A 23,756-nucleotide genomic window follows, 5' to 3' on the forward strand; every position below is an offset into this window, starting at 1 on the left:
ACCCTTCTTTTTCAAGACCGTTGCAATCTGCCTTAGCATGCTGTCAATTAACTTCTGGACCACATCCTGACTGATGGCTGGCCATTCTTGCATCATCAATGCTTGGAGTTGGTCAGCATTTGTGGGTTTTTGTTTGTCCACCCACCTCTTGAGGATTGACCACAATTTCTCAATGGGATTAAGGTTTGGGGAGTTTCCTGGTCATGGACACAAAATATCAATGTTTTTTCTTCCCCGAGCCTCTTAGTTATCACTTTTGCCTTGTGGCAAGGTGCTCCATCATGCTGGAAAATGAATTGTTCATCACCAAACTGTTCCTGGATGGTTGGGAGAAATTTCTCTCTGAGGATGTGTTGGTACCATTCTTTATTCATGGCTGTGGTATTAAGTAAAATTGTGAGTGAGCCCACTCCCTTAGCTGAGAAGCAACCCCACACATGAATTGTCTCAGGATGCCGGACAAGCTTTTTTCCGGATGCCCCAAACAATCGGAAAGGGGATTCATTAGAGAACATGACTTTACCCCAGTCCTCAGTAGTCAAATCACTGTACCTTTTGCAGAATATCAGTCTGTCCCTAATGTTTTTCCTGGAGAGAAGTGGCTTCTTTGCTGCCCTTCTTGAAACCAGGTCATCCTCCAAAAGTCTTTGCCTCACTGTGCGTGCAAATGCACTCACACCTGCCTGCTGCCATTCCTGAGCAAGCTCTGTACTGGTGGTGCCCCGATCCCGCAGCTGAATCAACTTTAGGAGACGGCCCTGGCGGTTGCTGGACTTTATTGGGAGCCCTGAAGCCTTCTTCACAACAATTGAACCGCTCTCCTTGAAGTTCTTGATGATCCGATAAATGGCTGATTTAGGTGCAATCTTACTGGCAGCAATATCCTTGCCTGTGAAGCCCTTTTTGTGCAAAGCAATGATGACGGCACGCACGTGTTTCCTTGTAGGTAACCATGTTAACAGAGGAAGAACAATGATTCAAAGCACCATCCTCCTTTTGAAGCTTCCAGTCTGTTATTCGAACTCAATCAGCATGACAAAGTGATCTCCAGCCTTGTCCTCGTCAACACTCACACCTGTGTTAACGAGAGAATCAGCTGGTACTTTTGTGGCAGTGCTGAAATGCAGTGGAAATGTTTTTGGGGGGATTCAGTTCATTTGCATGGCAAAAAGGGACTTTGCAATTAATTGCAATTCATCTAAGCCACTCTGTTTTCTTGGCCGTGTGTTTAGGGCCGTTGTCCTGTTGGAAAGTGAACCTTCGCCCCAGTCCCAGTCAGATCATCCAAGATCGCATAGCAGTTCAGACGTCTTTTGTCCTCGTCTTGTCGTGTCCTGTATATATATATATTTACAACTTTTTTCACATACATTTTATTTTTATTTTCCATCAACTCATCTTCTAAACACTCTCCTGCAACCAGCCTCACCAATTTATATTTATAAAAAAGTATTATTTACCTCAGATCTGCAATCCTTCAGGAAGCTAGCCAGAAACTCCAGGAGGCTGGCCAGAAACTAGCCAGAAGCTAGCCAGGAGCTAGCCCAGAAGCTAATCAGAAGCTAACCACGGTTTGTGGTCATCGGCTGTCCTTTAGTTCGAAAATCTATCGAAAATCTATCGCCAGTTTTGTACGGCGCAGCGCGGCTCGGAACGGAACATACCGGACCAATTTTTCTCTCCATGTCCCTGGATTTCAACTGCTCTCTGGACATTCATACCCGGATCTCACAGCTAGCTAGCTGCTATCCGTGTGACAGTCGGCTTTCGTCGATTCCGGAGCAAACATCGATTGTTCCGGTGCTAGCCAGCTCCGTCAATCACGCCTGAGTTCCATCATTCACTCCTGGGCTGCAGTCACCTATCCGGACCCGTTTCACTGCCTACGCGGAGCCCCACTGGGCCTTCACAACCGGACTGCCGACGTTATCTACCTGAAGGAGATCCGGCTGGCTCCTCTGTCGCGACGTTACCGGAACGCCCATCTGCGGCCCGCTAACCGTTAGCTGTCTTTCCGGCTGCTATCTGAATAGACAATCGGACAATTTATTTATTTGAATTATTATGTTTTCTTCTCGGGCCTCTATAACTATATCTATTGTTCTTATTTTTGTTGTTGTGTGATTTGGATTAATCCCCTCTACCACACGGAACCCCACTAATCTACTGACCGAACGCAAGAGGTGGCTAACAACAGACTCCATCCTATGCTAGCTTGCTACCGGTTGGCTTGGCTAGCTGTCTAAATCGCCGTGACCCTAAACCAACCTCTCCACTCACTGGACCCTTTTGATCACTCGACTAAGCATGCCTCTCCTTAATGTCAATATGTCTTGTCCATTGCTGTTCTGGTTAGTGTTTATTGGCTTATTTCACTGTAGAGCCTCTAGTCCTGCTCACTATACCTTATCCAACCTATTAGTTCCACCACCCACACATGCAATGACATCTCCTGGTTTCAATGATGTTTCTAGAGACAATATCTCTCTCTTCATCACTCAATACCTAGGTTTACCTCCACTGTATTCACATCCTACCTTACCTTTGTCTGTACATTATACCTTGATGCTATTTTATCGCCCCCAGAAACCTCCTTTTACTCTCTGTTCCAGACGTTCTAGACGACCAATTCTTATTGCTTTTAGTCGCACCCTTATTCTACTCCTCCTATGTTCCTCTGGCGATGTAGAGGTGAATCCAGGCCCTGCAGTGCCTAGCTCCACTCCTATTCCCCAGGCGCTCTCTTTTGACGACTTCTGTAACCGTAATAGCCTTGGTTTCATGCATGTTAACATTAGAAGCCTCCTCCCTAAGTTTGTTCTATTCACTGCTTTAGCACACTCTGCCAACCCGGATGTTCTAGCTGTGTCTGAATCCTGGCTTAGGAAGACCACCAAAAATTCAGACATTTTAATTCCAAACTACAACATTTTCAGACAAGATAGAACTGCCAAAGGGGGCGGTGTTGCAATTTACTGCAAAGATAGCCTGCAGAGTTCTGTCCTACTATCCAGGTCTGTACCCAAACAATTTGAACTTCTACTTTTAAAAATCCACCTTTCTAAAAACAAGTCTCTCACCGTTGCCGCCTGCTATAGACCACCCTCTGCCCCCAGCTGTGCTCTGGACACCATATGTGAACTGATTGCCCCCCATCTATCTTCAGAGCTCGTGCTGCTAGGCGACCTAAACTGGAACATGCTTAACACCCCAGCCATCCTACAATCTAAACTTGATGCCCTCAATCTCACACAAATTATCAATGAACCTACCAGGTACCTCCCCAAAGCCTTAAACACGGGCACCCTCATAGATATCATCCTAACCAACTTCCCCTCTAAATACACCTCTGCTGTCTTCAACCAAGATCTCAGCGATCACTGCCTCATTGCCTGCATCCGTAATGGGTCAGCGGTCAAACGACCTCCTCTCATCACTGTAAAACGCTCCCTGAAACACTTCAGCGAGCAGGCCTTTCTAATCGACCTGGCCGGGGTATCCTGGAAGGATATTGACCTCATCCCGTCAGTAGAGGATGCCTGGATATTTTTTAAAAATGCCTTCCTAACCATCTTAAATAAACATGCCCCATTCAAGAAATTTAGAACCAGGAACAGATATAGCCCTTGGTTCTCCCCAGACCTGACTGCCCTTAATCAACACAAAAACGTCCTATGGCGTTCTGCATTAGCATCGAACAGCCCCCGTGATATGCAGCTGTTCAGGGAAGCTAGAAACCATTATACACAGGCAGTTAGAAAAGCCAAGGCTAGCTTTTTCAAGCAGAAATTTGCTTCTTGCAACACTAACTCAAAAAAGTTCTGGGACACTGTAAAGTCCATGGAGAATAAGAACACCTCCTCCCAGCTGCCCACTGCACTGAAGATAGGAAACACTGTCACCACTGATAAATCCACCATAATTGAAAATTTCAATAAGCATTTTTCTACTGCTGGCCATGCTTTCCACCTGGCTACTCCTACCCCTGTCAACAGCACTGCACCCCCAACAGCAACTCGCCCAAGCCTTCCCCATTTCTCCTTCTCCCAAATCCATTCAGCTGATGTTCTGAAAGAGCTGCAAAATCTGGACCCCTACAAATCAGCCGGGCTAGACAATCTGGACCCTTTCTTTCTAAAATTATCTGCCGAAATTGTTGCCACCCCTATTACTAGCCTGTTCAACCTCTCTTTCGTGTCGTCTGAGATTCCCAAAGATTGGAAAGCAGCTGCGGTCATCCCCCTCTTCAAAGGGGGGGACACTCTTGACCCAAACTGCTACAGACCTATATCTATCCTACCATGCCTTTCTAAGGTCTTCGAAAGCCAAGTCAACAAACAGATTACCGACCATTTTGAATCTCACCATACCTTCTCTGCTATGCAATCTGGTTTCAGAGCTGGTCATGGGTGCACCTCAGCCACGCTCAAGGTCCTAAACGATATCTTAACCGCCATCGATAAGAAACATTACTGTGCAGCCGTATTCATTGATCTGGCCAAGGCTTTCGACTCTGTCAATCACCACATCCTCATCGGCAGACTCAACAGCCTTGGTTTCTCAAATGATTGCCTCGCCTGGTTCACCAACTACTTCTCTGATAGAGTTCAGTGTGTCAAATCTGAGGGTCTGTTGTCCGGACCTCTGGCAGTCTCTATGGGGGTGCCACAGGGTTCAATTCTTGGACCGACTCTCTTCTCTGTATACATCAATGAGGTCGCTCTTGCTGCTGGTGAGTCTCTGATCCACCTCTACGCAGACGACACCATTCTGTATACTTCCGGCCCTTCTTTGGACACTGTGTTAACAACCCTCCAGGCAAGCTTCAATGCCATACAACTCTCCTTCCGTGGCCTCCAACTGCTCTTAAATACAAGTAAAACTAAATGCATGCTCTTCAACCGATCACTACCTGCACCTACCCGCCTGTCCAACATCACTACTCTGGACGGCTCTGACTTAGAATACGTGGACAACTACAAATACTTAGGTGTCTGGTTAGACTGTAAACTCTCCTTCCAGACCCATATCAAACATCTCCAATCCAAAGTTAAATCTAGAATTGGCTTCCTATTTCGCAACAAAGCATCCTTCACTCATGCTGCCAAACATACCCTTGTAAAACTGACCATCCTACCAATCCTCGACTTTGGCGATGTAATTTACAAAATAGCCTCCAATACCCTACTCAACAAACTGGATGCAGTCTATCACAGTGCAATCCGTTTTGTCACCAAAGCCCCATACACTACCCACCATTGCGACCTGTACGCTCTCGTTGGCTGGCCCTCGCTTCATACTCGTCGCCAAACCCACTGGCTCCATGTCATCTACAAGACCCTGCTAGGTAAAGTCCCCCCTTATCTCAGCTCGCTGGTCACCATAGCATCTCCCACCTGTAGCACACGCTCCAGCAGGTATATCTCTCTAGTCACCCCCAAAACCAATTCTTTCTTTGGCCGCCTCTCTTTCCAGTTCTCTGCTGCCAATGACTGGAACGAACTACAAAAATCTCTGAAACTGGAAACACTTATCTCCCTCACTAGCTTTAAGCACCAACTGTCAGAGCAGCTCACAGATTACTGCACCTGTACATAGCCCACATATAATTTAGCCCTATCAACTACCTCTTTCCCAACTGTATTTCATTTATTTATTTATTTTGCTCCTTTGCACCCCATTATTTTTATTTCTACTTTGCACATTCTTCCATTGCAAAACTACCATTCCAGTGTTTTACTTGCTATATTGTATTTACCTTGCCACCAAGGCCTTTTTTTGCCTTTACCTCCCTTCTCACCTCATTTGCTCACATTGTATATAGACTTGTTTATACTTTATTATTGACTGTATGTTTGTTTTACTCCATGTGTAACTCTGTGTTGTTGTATCTGTCGAACTGCTTTGCTTTATCTTGGCCAGGTCGCAATTGTAAATGAGAACTTGTTCTCAACTTGCCTACCTGGTTAAATAAAGGTAAAATAAAATAAATAAAAAATCTGATCACTCTTCATAACATTCTGGAGTATATGCAAATTGCCATCATACAAACTGACGCAGCAGACTTTGTGAAAATTTATATTTGTGTCATTCTCAAAACTTTTGGCCACGACTGTATTGAACCATCTTGTTCTACATTCTAAAACTGGAGCTGAAAGAACTGTGCTGAATTTGAGCTAGTCTAGAAATACAGAATCATAATAATATTTAGATATAGAGTATAGTTGTTTAAACATTTCATTTTTTATTCAAATACTTGTGCAATAATGCTAATGGAGTTTGAGATATTTTCCTCATAAGTAGTGACCTGTCCAGAATACTTGACAAGGATGGAATTGGTACAGAGAAATCACCACACTTTCTCCAGGCAACTGTTAGCACAGCAACAGGAGCCTTATCCATACATCAAATCAAATCAACTGTTATTTTTCACATGCTTCCTGGACAACAGGTGTAGACTAACAGTGAAATGCTTACTTACTGGTCCTTTTCCAACAATGCAGAGCTAAAGATAAGGTCCCAAAAAATCAAAATAAATGAAATAGTGACACAAGAATAAAACAAGGAGTAGAAAATAACATGGTTATATACAGGGAGTACCAGTACAGTAATTATATACAGTGCATTCGGAAAGTATTCAGACCCCTTGACTTAATCCACAATTTGTTACGTTAAAGCCTTATTCTAAAATGTTAAATTGTTTTTTCCCCTCATCAATCTACACACATGATGTAAAAGAAAAAATATTTTTTTAGAATTCTTTGCTAATGTATATAAAAAATAAAAAACTGAAATATTACATTTACATAAGTATTCAGACCCTTTACTCAGTACTTGTTGAAGCACATTTGGCAGCGTTTACATCCTCGAGTCTTCTTGGGTATGAGGCAACAAGCTTGGCACACCTGTATTTGTGGAGTTTCTCCCATTCTTCTCTGCAAATCCTCTCAAGCTCTGTCAGGTTGGATTAGGAGCGTTGCCGCAGATCTATCTTCAAGTCTCTCTAGAGATGTTCGATCGGGTTCAATTCCGGGTGTCTGGCTGGGCCACAAGGATATTCAAAAACTTTTCCCGAAGCCACTCCTGCGTTGTCTTGGCTGTGTGCTTAGGGTCATTGTCCTGTTGGAAGGTGAACCTTCACCTCAGTCTGGCATCCTGAGCACTCTGGAGCACTCTGGAGCATTAAGGGTATCTCTGTACTTTGCTCCATTCATCTTTGCCTCAATCCTGACTAGTCTCCCAGTCCCTGCAGCTGAAAAACATATCAAAGCATGGTGCTAGGTTTCCTCCAGACATGATGCTTGGCATTCATGCCAAAGAGTTCAATCTTGGTTTCATTAGACCAGAGAATCTTGTTTTCTCACAGGCTGTCATTTGTATTTTACTGAGGAGTCGCTTCAGCCTGGCCACTCTACCATAAAGGCCTGATTGGTGGAGTGCTGCAGAGATGGTTGTCCTTCTGGAAGGTTCTCCCATCTCCACAGAGGAACTCTGGAGCTCTGTCAGTGACCATTGGGTTCTTGGTTACATCCCTGACCAAGGCCCTTCTCCCCCGATTGCTCAGTTTGGCCGGGCGGCCAGCTCTAGGAAGTGTCTTGGTGGTTCCAAACTGCTTCCATTTAAGAATGATGAAGGCAACTGTGTTCTTGGGGACCTTCAAGGCTGCAGAAATGTTTTGGTACCCTTCCCCAAATCTGTGCCTTGACGCCATCCTCCCACAGAGCTCTATGGACAAATTCTTCGACCTCATGGATTCGTTTTTGCTCTGACATGCACTTGTCAACTGTGGGACCTTATATAGACAGGTGTGTGCCTTTCCAAATAATACCCAACCAATTGAATTTATCACAGATGGAGTCCAATCAAGTTCTAGAAACATCAATGGATGGATGATCAATGGAAACAGGATGCAGCTGAGCTCAATTTCGAGTCTCATAGCAAAGGGTATTTCTAAAAACATGTTTTCACTTTGTCATTATGGGGTATTGTGTGTACAATAATGAGGAACATGTTTAATTGAATCCATTTTAGAATAAGGCTGCAACATAACAAAATGTGGAAAAAGGTCAAGGGATCTGAATACTTTCTGAATGCACAGTATGTTAAAGCAGCTTTACATAGACAGGATCACAGTATTATTTTCAATCATTAAATTAGCAATTTCAAAAATTGGTTTCTCCATTGAATCCTATGGGAAATATTGATATCAAATTCTATGCATTTTTTGTTAAAACGGCTGTCCATACATGCAGTGGAGTTGGTGTTAGAGGTATCGAAACTATACTTTTACAGTTTTTTTCACAGTCCATACGGTTTCCCTTCATAACGTCATAATTTGACCTGACTTATACATATAAATGCGGCCTCTGAGTTTTTCCTGGTCATTTGAGTTTATTATATGGCTTCAAGCTCCATGCATGTTCAGCTGCTTCTCAATAAGTTGGGTCTTAGTTTCTAAATGTTCATGTGGCTTAGCTGATTCATGTCAGAAAAATCACAACTCCACCACTGTCTTTGAGAGGGAGATGCATTCCTATGGTTCAGTTTTCCCTTGAGGACAAGTCTCCCACACATTTTGTTTCAGCTTGTAGACTTTTTTCTGCATGGGAAGATATAACAATAAGGAACCTCTCAGCATTAGTAAATTGGTATGGAAACCAGTGTATGCAGTTTAGGATGGACATCTCCAATATAGCCATGGCAAAGCAAAGAGGAAGTATGTATGTATCCCTTTGATTTTACAAGACAACATTGCATTTTGGATTGTTAGACATTATACAACGGCTGGGTCTAATCTTGAATGCTGATTGGTTAAAACCGCATTCCAGCTGGTGTCTAATCGACAACTTTCCACTGGCTAAATCTATGACATTATAATGCCTATTTACTCTGTTCTATTTGACTGCGAAATCCACTGTCTCATCAGCCCAGCCAAGCAATTTATAAACTTGATCTCGACTATAAAAAGCATCTGGACATTATCTGACATTTCTTTTAGGCTAACATTTAGCTGCCAACAGCAGAGATTTGTATAAACCTTGTTGTCTGTCTCTCCGACTCTCGAAGCCTATGTTTGGAGGATATATTGGCACGGATATATTGGCACTTCGTTGAGGGCTTAACAACACCCGTGCCAATATTGTATATTGATAGGTTTGGTTTCTGAGCTTGAACTATTATGAATAATTTGTTTTTAAAGAGACATGAGGGGTGCCATAAGGAAGCTGGGGAGGGGCTGAGTGCAGGGAAAACAGTCACGTGTGGCAGTACTGATAAGGGCCGGCAGGTAACCTCGTGTTTAGGGCATTGGGCCAGTAACCAAAAGGTAGATAGATCAAATCACCGAGCTGACAAGGTACACCTCTGTCGTTCTGCCCCTGAACAAGGCAGTTAACCCACTGTTCCCTGGCTGTCATTGTAAATAAGAATGTGTTCTTAACTGACTGGCCTCGTTAAATAAAGGTTCAATTAAAAAAAAGGGGAGGAACCGTTTAAGTCCCATATCACTCAGCCCCCTGCCTAGCAATTAAAATGCAATGTTTAGTGATAAGGAGGAGACTCCATCCAAAGTGGGGTATGTATACTACCACAGGTGAAACTTTGTCTGATGCAGCTGTATAGGCCCTCTGGGAAGAATAAACTTGGCGTAAGCTTTCATAGAGTCAGTTGAGTTAGTACTCTGAAAATGAAAACGTGAACAATATGCTCCAAACACCGGCTTCTATGGCATTATCACTTAATTATCATCTGTATACATAACCTTTACACGGCTTCATTTTTTTATTTCAAGCATGTGATTTACAATAGACTTCATCCATGATCCATCCTGCCCATGCAAAGAACTAGTAAGCTCTGTCACAGTAGCTCATACGTAACCACAAACACACAAAGAGAGGGAGGGAGGAAAGGAGGGAGTGTACCAAAACCATGTGACAGATGAAAAACAGAGGTGCTTTCCAATCCACACACACACTGTAGTGTACATATAATGTCTAACTGATACACAGGCTGTCCCATAAGAACAGAATTTCCATGACAAAAAAAAGAGCCCTCTAACCTATGTGACTGTATTTCTCATTAACCAAAGGGGCTATTCGTCATGTCTATAATGAGATCATTTTACTGTTATCATGCTATCCAGCAAAGTGGTAGTCTGGTAGTCGGTTTCACCTGCAGTATCAGGTACAGATAAACAGTATCTTAGTTGACAATTACAGTACCCGACCTGAAGACGTATTGTCAGGAATAAAAGTATACACCTTCATATTTTGTTGAAGACATACACTTTACCACTTTAAAGTGCTGATTTATTGCTTCTGAACAAGCAGAAGTTGAACATGAGTTGTTTTGACGGTTGTGAAATGAGACGGGCAACACAACCTCACCACAACACAGCAGCATGGGTAACTTCCCTTATCACGTGGAGAGAAAAGTCTGTTTGGTATTTCCAAAAACTTTCAGCCCTAATGACCCAGCATGGCTGTACATACTGACTCTCCACCCAGGGGTGAGTTTACGCTGCAACTCTGGTCTTCTGCAAACATTACCCAGAGAGAATATAAATGATCTATGACTGTAAGAGCATAATGTGTTGACGTAAATGTTTTAGTAGGTCTAGTACTGTAATATTGACTCCTACTGTCAAGCACAGAAAGCATGTGACAGAAAGGGTGAGAGCTGAAATATTAACCATCCATGCCACTCATTAACAAACAAAACATATAGTCCTTATTGGGGGGGGGGGGGGGGGGGGGGGAGGGTCAAGGATATCAGGGTGAAGACTCTCAATGACACAGGTAAAACAAACATAGCGAGCGACAGAAAAGGTGAGAAGTGTGTTCGTGTGTGTGTGTACGTGTGTATGTGCAGGTTCTGAATTGAATGAGCAAATATCTAATCTCAGAACGGGAACAAAACTGAGGGTGAGGTTGTTATTTGAACAATATCAACAATGGGATTTTGAATTGTATTTCAAAGTGATGAATTATCATTTGCTCTCGCTCAATCAAAGCCAAGGGTTACCAAGGAAACAACAACTCAGATGTTTGATGATCATCAGAGATGATCAGAGATAACCAGATGGTACGTTTTTCTGCTCACCTGGGAAAAGAGCGAGGAGGAGGAAGGGGGATATGGCAATGTCCAATGCCTTTCATTTAAATTAAGTCCATTTTACTGGAAAGGCAGACTCGACAAACACACATTGGCTTTATCACCTGTCTTTGCACCAGATAGTGTGAAAAAGCCAACAGGATTGATAATAACCACAGGCTTTTCCGAATGACAGGATGTCAATAGGCAGAGATAAAGAAGAGTAGAGAGCATTAGGACGAATTTAGGGCAGTGATTCTGAATACCAATGCTCAGCAATGGGGAATGCATTTATGAGTCACAGTCAAGACTCAGCTGATATGCATGCCTTTTGAACATATGTAAATGTGTTCCTATTAAACTCAGTTCTGTCTATGCAAACTCTGCTGTTATAGATGAATTATTACACTATGGCCTATAATCAAATTGGATGGACATGTAGCAACGGAAGTGCCATAATCATTGTGGCATGGTGGTGATATTACTGTCGATGAGATGTTGCATGATCTTGTTGAACATAACACCATCACCACCACTTTAAACCCCTCTCTTTAAATCCCTTCCTTTACCACTAAATCCCTCCTCAAACGCACCTGCTCAAACGCACCTGCTCAAACGAATAGTCAAACTAATAACATGTGATGTGTCAAGGCAAAATGATTGAAATGAATGCAAGGAATCACAACAAGGGCCAAACAAAACAACATAATAGAGCCCGGCTGGGGTAGGTTGATTTTCAGGTTTAGTTTCTGTGTTTACTGTGTCTTTAGACTTGACTTTGATGCTTTTGTTTGGCTTCTCTGGAAACCCTTCTCCGGGCAGGCACACACACCTACCCACTGGCAGCTACTCCTCCCAATGATGACTCAGGGTACTAATGCACTACAACACAACAATGCACCCACGACACACAAGTATGAATACTGACTAACAGAATGATCTGACTGATCTGATGTGGCACGGTTGTATGTGCGTCCCAACTGGCACCCTATTTAGGGCACTACTTTTGACCAGGGCCCTATGGCTGAGGAGGAAGAGATCCCTGAGTGACTCAGGCTCTAAGCCTTCCTATGTCTGTCTGCTGATTTACTAGAAATACCAGAGCTTCTCCGAAACACACAGAGACCAGGAATGCCTGGCATGACATCTACCATGTAGCGGAAGGGTGTGGGTTGATAAAAAAAACAACAACGGATAAATCAAGGTACATTGCGGCAGGGGCGGCAGGGTAGCCTAGTGGTTAGAGCGTTGGACTAGTAACCGGAAGGTTGTGAGTTCAAACCCCCGAGCTGACAAGGTACAAATCTGTCGTTCTGCCCCTGAACAGGCAGTTAACCCACTGTTCCCAGGCCGTCATTGAAAATAAGAATTTGTTCTTAACTGACTTGCCTGGTTAAATAAAGGTAAAATAAAAAAATAAAATAAAATTGCATCTGTTGGAATATTGTTATTTAGCTAGATAGCTCATGGTTAGCTATACTACACTACACTAAATGACCAAAAGGGGACACCCCTTCAAATTTGTGGATTCGGCTATTTCAGCCACACACGTTGCTGACAGGTGTATAAAATCGAGCACATAGTCATGCAATCTCCATAGACAAACATTGGCAGTAGAATGGCCTGTACTGAAGAGCTCAGTGACTTTCAACATGGCACCGTCATAGGATGCCACCTTTCCAAGAAGTCAGCTCATCACATTTCTGCCCTGCTAGAGCTTCCCCGGTAAACTTTAAGTGCTGTTATTGTGATGTGGAAACGTCTAGGAGAAACAACGGCTCTGGCGCAAAATGGTAGGCCACACAAGCTCACAGAATGGGACCACAGAGTGCTAAAGCGCCTGTCCTCGGTTGCAACACTCACTACCAAGTTCCAAACTGCCTCTGGAAGCAACGTCAGCACAATAACTGTTTGTCGGGAGCTTAATGAAATTAGTTTCCGTGGCTGAGCAGCCGCACACAAGCCTAAGATCACCATGCGCAATGCCAAGTGTCGGCTTGTGTGGTGTAAAGCTCGCCGCCATTGGACTCCTGAGCAATGGAAACACTTTCTCTGGAGTGATGAATCACGCTTCACCATTTGGCAGTCCGATGGACAAATCTGGTTTTGGTGGATGCCAGGAGAACGCTACCTGCCCGAATGCATAGTGCCAACTGTAATGTTTGGTGGAGGAGGAATAATGGCCTGGACTGTTTTTCATGGTTCGGGCTAGGCGCCTTAATTCCAGTGAAGGGGTTTGATTCTGTGCTTCCAACTTTGTGGCAACAGGCCCTTTCCTGTTTTAGCATGACAATGCCCCCATGCACAAAGTGAGGTCCATACAGAAATGGTTTGTCGAGATCGGTGGGAAAGAACTTGACTGGACAGAGTCCTGACCTCAACCCATCAAATACCTTTGGGATGAATTGTAATGCCGACTGTGAGCCTGGCCTAATTGCCCAACACCAGTGCCCGACCTCACTACTGTCCTTGCAGCTGAATTGAAACAAGTCTGCGCACTAATGTTCCAACATCTAGTGGAACATCTTCCCAGAAAATGTTTTACACAAATTTGGTTATATCCATGTTAGTCAGCATTTCTCATTTAACAAGATAATCCATCCACCTAACAGGTGTTGCATATCAAAAAGTTGATTAAATAGCATAGTTACACAGGTGCACCTTGTGCCGGGGACAATAAAAGGCCATTCCGGTTTCAACTGTACCGGGCAGATGGGAGACAGTGTGTATGAATTTGTGTGGGCGAGCGGTATGGTGATGTCAATGTTGTGAACAGAGTGCCCCATGGTGGCGGTGGAGTTATGGTATATGGGCAGGCATAAGCTATGGACAACGAACACAATAGTATTTTATCGATGGCAACTTGAATGCAAAGAGATAGGGTGACGAGATCATGAGGCCCATTGTCGTGCCATTCATCCGCCGCCATCCCTCATGTTTCAGCATGATAATGCACAGCCCCATGTCGCAAGGATCTGTACACAATTCCTGGAAGCAGAAACGTCCCAGTTGTTCCATGGCCTGCATACTCACCAGACATGTCACCCATTGAGCATGTTTGTGTGGCTCTGGATTGCCATGTACGACAGCGTTATCCAGTTCCCGCCAATCTCCAGGGACTTCTCACAGAAGAGGAGTGGGACAACATTCCACAGGCCACAATCAACAACCGTACCAACTCTATGGGAAGGAAGTGGTGGTCACACCAGATACTGATCCACGTCCTTACCTTTTATTTTTAAAGGTATCAGACTGTGACCAACAGTCCAGTCATGTGAAATCAATAGATTTGGACTGAATTAATTTTTTTCAATTGAGTGATAGCCTCATGAACTGTAACTCAGTAAAATCTTTGAAATTGTTGCATGTTGCTTTTATAATTTTGTTCAGGGGCCATAAGCCAACAGGAAAATGCTCACCCAGAGGAAAAACGGAAAAAAAAGACTGTCAAAAATAAATAAATAAATAAATAAATAAAGAACAAGGTTTTGAAGTGTCTGTCCTATACTGTATCTTGGAGTTAACAAAAGCTCATTTGTCTTTTTTTGGACACATATTTAACCTGTTATTTTTGTTGGTACAAAACTACAGTACATTCGGAAAGTATTCAGACCCCTTGACTTTTTCCATATTTTGTTACGTTACAGCCTTATTCTACAATGGATCAACAAAAAAAATCTCCTCCTCAGTCTGCACACTGTACCCCATAATGACAAAGCTAAATAAGTTTTTTAGACATAAAAAACAGATATACCTTATTTACATAAATATTCACACGCTTTGCTATGTGACTCGAAATTGAGCTCAGGTGCAGCCTGTTTCCAGTGATAATCCTTGAGATGTTTATACAACTTGGAGTCCACCTGAGGTTAATTCAATTTATTTGACATTATTTGGATAGGAACACACCTGTCTATATAAGGTCCCACAGTTTACAGTGCTTGTCAGAGCAAAAACAAAGCCATGAGGTCGAAGAATTGTCTGTAGATCTCCGAGACAGGATTGTGTTGAGGCACAAATCTGGGGAAGGGTATCAAAAAATGCCTGCAGCATTGAAGGTCCCCAAGAACACAGTGGCCTCCATCATTCTTAAATGGAAAAGGTTTAGAACCACCAAGACTCTTCCTAGAGCTGGCCGCCTGTCCAAACTGAGCAATCGGGGGAGAAGGGCCTTGGTCAGGCAGTTGACCAAGTACCCGATGGTCACTCTGACAGAGCTCCAGAGATGTGGAGATAGGCAAACATTCCAGAAGGACAACCATCTCTGCAGCACTCCACCAATCAGGCCTTTATGGTAGAGTGGCCAGACGGAAGCCACTCCTCAGTAAAAGGCACATGACAGCCCACTTGGAGGATGCCAAAGGCACCTTAAAGACTGATAAACGAGATTATCTGGTCTGATTAAACCAAGATTGAACTCTTTGGCCTGAATGCCAAGAGTCATGTCTGGAGGAAACCTGGTGCCATCCCTTTGGTAAAGCATGATGGTGGGAGCATCATGCTGTGGGGATGTTTTTCTGCAGCACGGACTGGGAGACTAGTCAGGATCGTAAAAAAAATAAACGGAGCAAAGTACAGAGAGATCCTTGATGAAAACCTGCCAGAGCGCTCAGGACCTCAGACTGGGTTGAAGATTCACCTTCCAACAGGACAATGACCCTAAGCACACAGTCAAGACAACACAGGAGTGGCTTCGGGACAAGTCTCTGAATGTCCTTAAGTGGCCCAGCCGGACTTTAACCAGACTTTAACCAGATCGAACATCTCTGGAGAGACCGGAAAATAGCTGTGCAGCGACGCTCTCCATCCAACCTGACAGAGCTTGAGAGGATCTGCAGAGAATAATGGCAGAAACTCCCCACTTACAGGTGTGCCAAGCTCGTAGTGTCATACACGAGAAGACTCAAGGCTGTAATCACTGCCAAAGGTGCTTAAACAAAGTACTGCGTAAAGGGTCTGAATACTTATGTAAATGTGATATTTCAGTTTTTTATTTGACACATTTGCTAAAATTTATAAAAACCTGTTTTTGCTTTGTCATGATGGGTTATTGTGTGTAGATTGATGAGGGGAAAAAACAATCGTGTTCGTGAGAGTCTCCCCTTTCCATAGAGTGGTCATAATAGTTTTTAGGCTGTTCGAACGCTGTAGACGTTTTTGTGAGAAGACCCATTTTTAGGATGTCTCATGGTCTGACACACACCTCTGTCGCTCGGCCATCTTCCACCACAGAGAAGGAAGGGCGACATAGGCGGATGCGATGGATTGAGATGCAGCCTATGCAAAAAAACGTAATATATATTTTTTTAAATTAGGTTTCTTAGATGGACGCACATGTGCTTCAAGAGACTTTTAAGAATTAAAAAAAATGGATGAATAAGATAATTGGCTACAGAAGTGCCATTTTTTTTCACCAATCTTTATAGCTTTTTTCTTTGGTCTAACATGCTTAAGTGTTGAAACATCAGAATCACGTGCAGAAACCAGAATGAAGAGTTACAGTAGGAGCAGTGAAAGACAAAACCACAAATAAACTATTTTTGTATAAGCAAGATATCATACAAGGTATCCAAATTACAACCTTGAACTCTTCTTCACTCTCCCTCTGACTTGATAAATCGAAGGTTGAACTGAGAGGTAATAAAATACAATCGTCATACAGGATGCTGCTATAAAACAATATCAGTGGACAAGCTCAGACATCTAAAGTTGTTGTTGTCTGTAGCAGGCTGTGACTGCTGCTCTGAGCTGCAGGTCCGATTTCTTGTAAATCACGTGACTTTTCCAAGGGCTGCAGTGTGGGCCTCTGGCCAGGGAGTGTCGTGACTGAGAAGAGGAGTGTCACCACTGAGAAGAAGAGAGAAGCATTTACAGGAAACTATGGGCCCTGTCATGGGTCCACATCCATTACCTGTGCACACATGTTGAAATTGTCCAGAGCCTGGACAAATTAAGATGCCAAAAGTATCTTAAGGCTAAGTTCATCGTTAGAACCAACCACACCAATTTATATAATAAACCAAAGTCAGATAATTACTGCAATGACTGCGATTTACACTATACACAACATTGACAAATATCAGGTTACATAAGAACTAGGCTACATACCGGTGGCTGACTTGACACACGTACCAGAGAAATGCCCTTATCTCTGCATCAGCATTAAAACTGATTTTTTTGAAAGATTTGATCCTTAATGTGAATCTTAATGGGCATTTAAGCACTGTAGTTTATTTTCTGTAGGTTAATTGTTTGAGGTGAATACTTGTTGACATCAGGATTACACCAGTACTAGGCATCACACTATTTGGAATTCTGGCTCATAAGCAGTGGTGTAAAGTAGTTAAGTAAAAATACTTTAAAGTACTACATAAGTAGTTTTTGGGGGTATTTGTACTTTGCTTTTTACAATTGAGATTTTTGACAACTTTTACTTCACTAGAATTCGTAAGGAAAATGATGTACTTTTTAGTCAACAATCCCTATCCCAGTCTGTTGTCCCCACATGCTTCAAGAGGGCCACCATTGTTCCCGTTCCCAAGAAAGCTAAGATAACTGAGCTAAACGACTACCTCCCCGTAGCACTCACTTCCGTCATCATGAAGTGCTTTGAGAGACTAGTCAAGGACCATATCACCTCCACCCTACCTGACACCCTAGACCCACTCCATTTTGCTTACCGCCCAAATAGGTCCACAGACGATGCAATCTCAACCACACTGCACACTGCCCTAACCCATCTGGACAAGAGGAATACCTATGTGAGAATGCTGTTCATCGACTACAGCTCGGCATTTAACAGCATAGTGCCCTCCAAGCTCGTCATCAAGCTCGAGACCCTGGGTCTCGACCCCGCCCTGTGCAACTGGGTACTGGACTTCCTGACGGGCCGCCCCCAGGTGGTGAGGGTAGGCAACAACATCTCCACCCCGCTGATCCTCAACACTGGGGCCCCACAAGGGTGCGTTCTGAGCCCTCTCCTGTACTCCCTGTTCACCCACGACTGCGTGGCCACGCACGCCTCCAACTCAATCATCAAGTTTGCGGACGACACAACAGTGGTAGGCTTGATTACCAACAACGACGAGACGGCCTACAGGGAGGAGGTGAGGGTGACTGAGAAGAGGAGTGTCACCACTGAGAAGAAGAGAGAAGCATTTACAGGAAACTATGGGCCCTGTCATGGGTCCACATCCATTACCTGTGCACACATGTTGAAATTGTCCAGGGCCTGGACAAGTTAAGATGCCAAAAGTATCTTAAGGCTAAGTTCATCGTTAGAACCAACCACACCAATTTATATAATAAACCAAAGTCAGATAATTACTGCAATGACTGCGATTTACACTATACACAACATTGACAAATACCAGGTTACATAAGAACTAGGCTACATACCGGTGGCTGACTTGACACACGTACCAGAGAAATGCCCTTATCTCTGCATCAGCATTAAAACTGATTTTTTTGAAAGATTTGATCCTTAATGTGAATCTTAATGGGCATTTAAGCACTGTAGTTTGTTTTCTGTAGGTTAATTGTTTGAGGTGAATACTTGTTGACATCAGGATCACACCAGTACTAGGCATCACACTATTTGGAATTCTGGCTCATAAGCAGTGGTGTAAAGTAGTTAAGTAAAAATACTTTAAAGTACTGCATAAGTAGTTTTTGGGGGTATTTGTACTTTACTTTTTACAATTGAGATTTTTGACAACTTTTACTTCACTAGAATTCGTAAAGAAAATGATGTACTTTTTAGTCAACATATTTTCCCTGACACTCAAAAGTTCTTGTTAAATTTTGAATGCTTAGCAGGACAGAAAATGGACCAATTCACACACTTATCAAGAGAACATCCCTGGTCATCCTTACTGCCTCTGATCTGGTGGACTCACTAAACACAAATGCTTTGTTTGTAAATGATGAGTGTGACCCTGGCTATCCGCAAATAAAAAAAACTATTAAATTGTGCCATTTTGTTTGCTTAATATAAGGAATTTTAAATTATTCGTACTTTTACTTTTGATAGTTAAGTATATTTTAGCAACTACATTTACTTTTGATTGTTAAGTATATTTAAAACACAATACTTGTAGACTTTTACTCAAGTCTTTTTTTTTTTACTCCAGTTTTACTTCACTTTTATTTGAGTCATTTTCTATTAATGTATCTTTACTTTTACTCAAGTATGACAATTTGATACTTTTTCCACCACTGCTCACAAGTCTGCGTGCATTGCGTTTTGACCAAGTTGGTCACAATTTCCTTGATCACTATCACTGTCATACAATTGAGAGAGAAAACATCTTGCTTGGCAGCATTCCACATCCAAAACACTATAAAAAAACACATCTGTTCTGGCTCTGTCATGAAAATAGCATGAGAGATCATCATCCTAACTTTGATACATTCAATAGGCCTTTATTTGGGATTCAGCATGTTTAATACTAGAGAATGACCTGCATGCACAAAGTTCTGCCAATGCATTGAAGACAAGCGTGTCATTTCTAACTACCTTTAGGCTTAGTGACACAACTCTTCACAATCATGCAAATACCTCACACATTGTTTCACATTGACAGTACTGTCATAGTAAAAACCATATGACACCTGGTTAAAAGATGAGTTTTTACCTTTATTGTTATAAACTGTGAGAGTAACAAGAGTTTCCTCGTCCCTGCATGAACCCGTTTTAGGGCAATCAATGTTTTTGCAGTATACTCTTGGCGACATCTTGTGGTCTTTTATCAAACTTTTGAAGTGTGAAGTGACCCATTTTTTTTGTGCCAATAAAGCTCGTGTTGTGGTATCAATCACAAGTCACAAGGAAAGAAAGAGAAGAAGTGATGTAATCAATTCTTTGGAAATGTATAAAATGGCACCCGACACATTTCACTTAAACCCTACCAGTGACAATTTGCCTAGGGATCGAATATACACAAACTCTGACACCAAAGAGACATTAAAGAACAGAAATACAAATGTTCTTTTAAGATATTCGCATTTATCTGCAAATTGTACACACACAGGCACAGAGGCACGGACACACGTACGTAAGCACAGACACCCCCCCACACACACATCTATACATTCTAAAACAGAGGTCCATCAAAATTCATCAGTTATAAACAGCCGGAAGGAATCTATGCTGCTTACGTGGTACAGCAATTCAAGGTATGGGTGGACGAGTTTCAAAAAAGAGCATAGAAGCCTACGAGTCAAGGGCATTTAATTTTTCTTTACAGTCCCTCACTTCCACTTTCTCACATAGCATTGGGGGTAACAGATTATATGAAACCATGGAGCAAGTCAATAAATGCTTTATTACCAATACACACATTTGAGTGTATTTAGTATTACATTCTTACATGAACAACAGAAATACACAACTATGTGTTGACCAATCTTCTGTGAAAACATTGCTTTGGCAATCCCCAAGGCCTAAGTAATAGTTGTATCATATCCTTGGACATCTTCATGCAAACTCACCTTCAATGCAGTGAGAAGATCATATTCCATAGTAAAACGGATTTCAATGAATACATCCATAAATATACAGAAAATATCCTTAACATAAATAAAGATTGAGGGACACAAGGATAGCAGGCTTGCGCTGTGTTTTCATGGCAGTCAGTTTTACTTTCACTTTTTGTTGTGATCGGTTGGGGGGAGGGCCCTGGCATGGAAACGCTTTGCTTCTATAAAACCAGCTGTATATTTGTTCCGCACAGGAAATGTAGATGTAAGGATTTTAGTGATGATATTGCAAATTCAGTGCCTTCGGAAAGTATTCAGACCCCTTGACTTTTTTACAGCCTTATTCTAAAATTGATTAAATCGTTTTTTTTTGCCCTCCATCATCAATCTACACACAATACAATTTTAGAATAAGGCTGTAACCTTACAAAATGTGGATCAGATGATGAAAAAGCAAAAACAGGTTTTTAGAAATTTTAGCAAATGTATAAAAAACCCTGAAACATTACATTTACATAGGTATTCAGACCACACACTCTGTACTTTGTTTAAGCACATTTGGCAGTGATTACAGCCTCAAGTCTTTTTGGGTATGACACTACATGCTTGGCACATCTATATTTGGTGAGTTTCTGACATTCTTCTCTGCAGATCCTCTCAAGTTCAGTCAGGTTAGATTAGGAGCGTCGCTGCACAGCTGTTGAATCCAGGTTCAAGTCCCGGCTCTGGCTGGGCCACTCAAGGACATGCAGAGACTTGTCCCGGAGCCACTCCTGTGTTGTCTTGGCTGTGTGCTTAGGGTCGTTGTCGTGTTGGAAGGTGAACCTTCACCCCAGTCTGAGGTCCTGAGAGCTCTGGAGCAGGTTTTCATCAACGATCTCTCTGTACTCCTTTCATCTTTGCCTCGATCCTGACTAGTCTCCTAGTCCCTGCTTCTGAAAAAGATCCCTACAGCATTATGCTGCCACCACCATGCTTCACCATAGGTATGGTGCCAGGTTTCCTCCAGATGTGACAGTTGGCATTCAGGCCAAAGAGTTCAATCTTGGTTTAATCAGACCAGACAATCTTGTTTCTATTGGTCTGAGAGCCTTTAGGTGCCTTTTGGCAAACTCCAAGTGGACTGTCATGTGTCTTTTACTGATGAGTGGCTTCCGTCTGGCCACTCTAACATAAAGGCATGATTGGTGGAGTGCTGCAGAGATGGTTGTCCTTCTGGAAAGTTCTCCCATCTTCACAGGGGAACTCTAGAGCTCTGTCAGAGTGACCATCGGGTTCTTGGACACCTCCCTGACCAAGGCCCTTCTCTCCCGATTGCTCAGTTTGGCCGGGCGGCCAGCTCTAGGAAGGGTCTTGGTCGTTCCAAACTTCCTCCATTTAAGAATGATAGAGGCCACTGTGATCTTGGGGACCTTCAATGATTCAGACATTTTTTGGTACCCTTCCCCAGATCTGTGCCTCGAACCACAATCCCGTCTTGGACAATTCCTTCGACCTCATGGCTTGATTTTCGCTCTGAGATTCACCGTCAACTGTGGGAACTTATATAGACAGGTGTGTGACTTTTCAAATCATGTCCAATCAATTGAATTTGCCACAGACGGACTCCAATCAAGTTGTAGGAACATCTCAAGGATGATGGGACGGCAGGTAGCCTAGTGGCGGCAGGTAGCCTAGTGGTCAGAGCGTTGGGCCAGTAACCGAAAGGTGAAAAGGTACAAATCTGTTGTTCTGCCCCTGAACAAGGCAGTTAATCCCCTGTTCCCCGGTATGCCGTCATCGTAAATACAAAATTTGTTCTTAACTGACTTGCCAAGTTAAGTAAAGGTTAAATACAAATAAATAAATGATCAATGGAAGTCTCATAGCAAAGGGTATGAATACTTATGTAAATAAGGTATTTCTGTTTTTCATTTTTAATGCATTTGCAAAAGGTTATAAAACCTATTTTCACTTTGTCACTATGGGGTATTGTGTGTGGATTGCTAAGGAGTTGTATTTATTTAATCAGTTTTAGAATAAGGCTGTAATGTCACAAAATGTTGAAAAAGTCAAGGGGTCTGAATACTTTCCAAAGGCACTGTATGTGCACTGAGTGTACAAAACATTAGGAACACCTGCTCTTTCCAAGACATAGACTGACCAGGTGAATCCAGGTGAAAGCAATGATCCCTTATTGATGTCACCTATTAAATCCACTTCAATCAGTGTAGTTGAAGGGGAGGAGACAGGTTAAAGAATGATTTTTAAGCCTTGAGACAACTGAGACTTGGATTGTGTATGTGTGACAATCAAATCAAATTTTATTCGTCACATGCGCCAAATTCCACAGTGAAATGCTTACTTATGAGCCCCAAACTTACAGTGCAGTTTCAAAAAATAAGGATAAGAATAAGAGATAAAAGTATCAAGTAATTAAAGAGCAGCAGTAAAAAATAACAGTATTTACAGGGCGGTGCCGGTACAGAGTCAATGTGCTGGGGCCCCAGTTAGTTGAGGTAGTATGTACATGTAGGTAGAGTTAATTAAAGTGACTATGCATAGATGACAACAGAGAGCGGAAGTGGTGTGGAGAGGGGAGGGGGGGTACAATGCGAATTATCTGGATAGCCATTTGACTAGATGTTCAGGAGTCTTATGGCTTGGAGGTAAAAGCTGTTTAGAAGCCTCTTGGACCTAGACTTGGCGCTCCGGTACCGCTTGCCATGTGTTAGCAGGGAGTATCGTCTATGACTAGGGAGGCTGGAGTCTATGACAGTTTTTAGGGCCTTCCTCTGACACCGCCTGGTATAGAGGTCCTGGATGGCAGGAAGCTTGGCCCCAGTGATGTACTGAGCTGTTCGCACTAGCCTCTGTAGTGCCTTGCGGTCGGAGGCCGAGCAGTTGCCATATCAGGCAGTGATGCAACCATTCAAGATGCTCTCGATGGTGCAGCTGTAGAACCTTTTGAAGATCTGAGTACCCATGCCAAATCTTTTCAGTCTCCTGATGGGGAATATGTTTTGTCGTGCCGCTTCACGGCTGTCTTGGTGCGCTTGGACCATGTTAGTTTGTTGGTGATGTGGATGCCAAGGAACTTGAAGCTCTCAACCTGCTCCACTGCAGCCCCATCGATGAGAATGGGGGCATGCTCGGTCCTCTTTTTTCCTGTAGTCCACAATCATCTTCTTTGTCTTGATCACGTT

At 42.9% G+C, this 23,756-nt stretch overlaps 1 protein-coding gene across 1 annotated transcript in view; it reads right to left on the minus strand.

Moving 5' to 3' along the window:
* The window catches only part of LOC110537737 (long-chain-fatty-acid--CoA ligase 6), a 90,189-nt gene extending 69,439 nt beyond the window's left edge, over positions 1-20,750 (minus strand). The window contains exon 1 of the mRNA XM_021624090.3: positions 20,584-20,750. The gene's annotated coding sequence lies outside the window, so the exon portion shown is untranslated. The remainder of the gene's footprint in view (positions 1-20,583) is intronic.
* Positions 20,751-23,756: the final 3,006 nt, after the last annotated feature.

Source organism: Oncorhynchus mykiss, chromosome 12 (genome assembly GCF_057628025.1).
Source record: "Oncorhynchus mykiss isolate SJ-2025 chromosome 12, ASM5762802v1, whole genome shotgun sequence".
NCBI classification, from domain to species: Eukaryota; Metazoa; Chordata; class Actinopteri; order Salmoniformes; family Salmonidae; genus Oncorhynchus; species Oncorhynchus mykiss.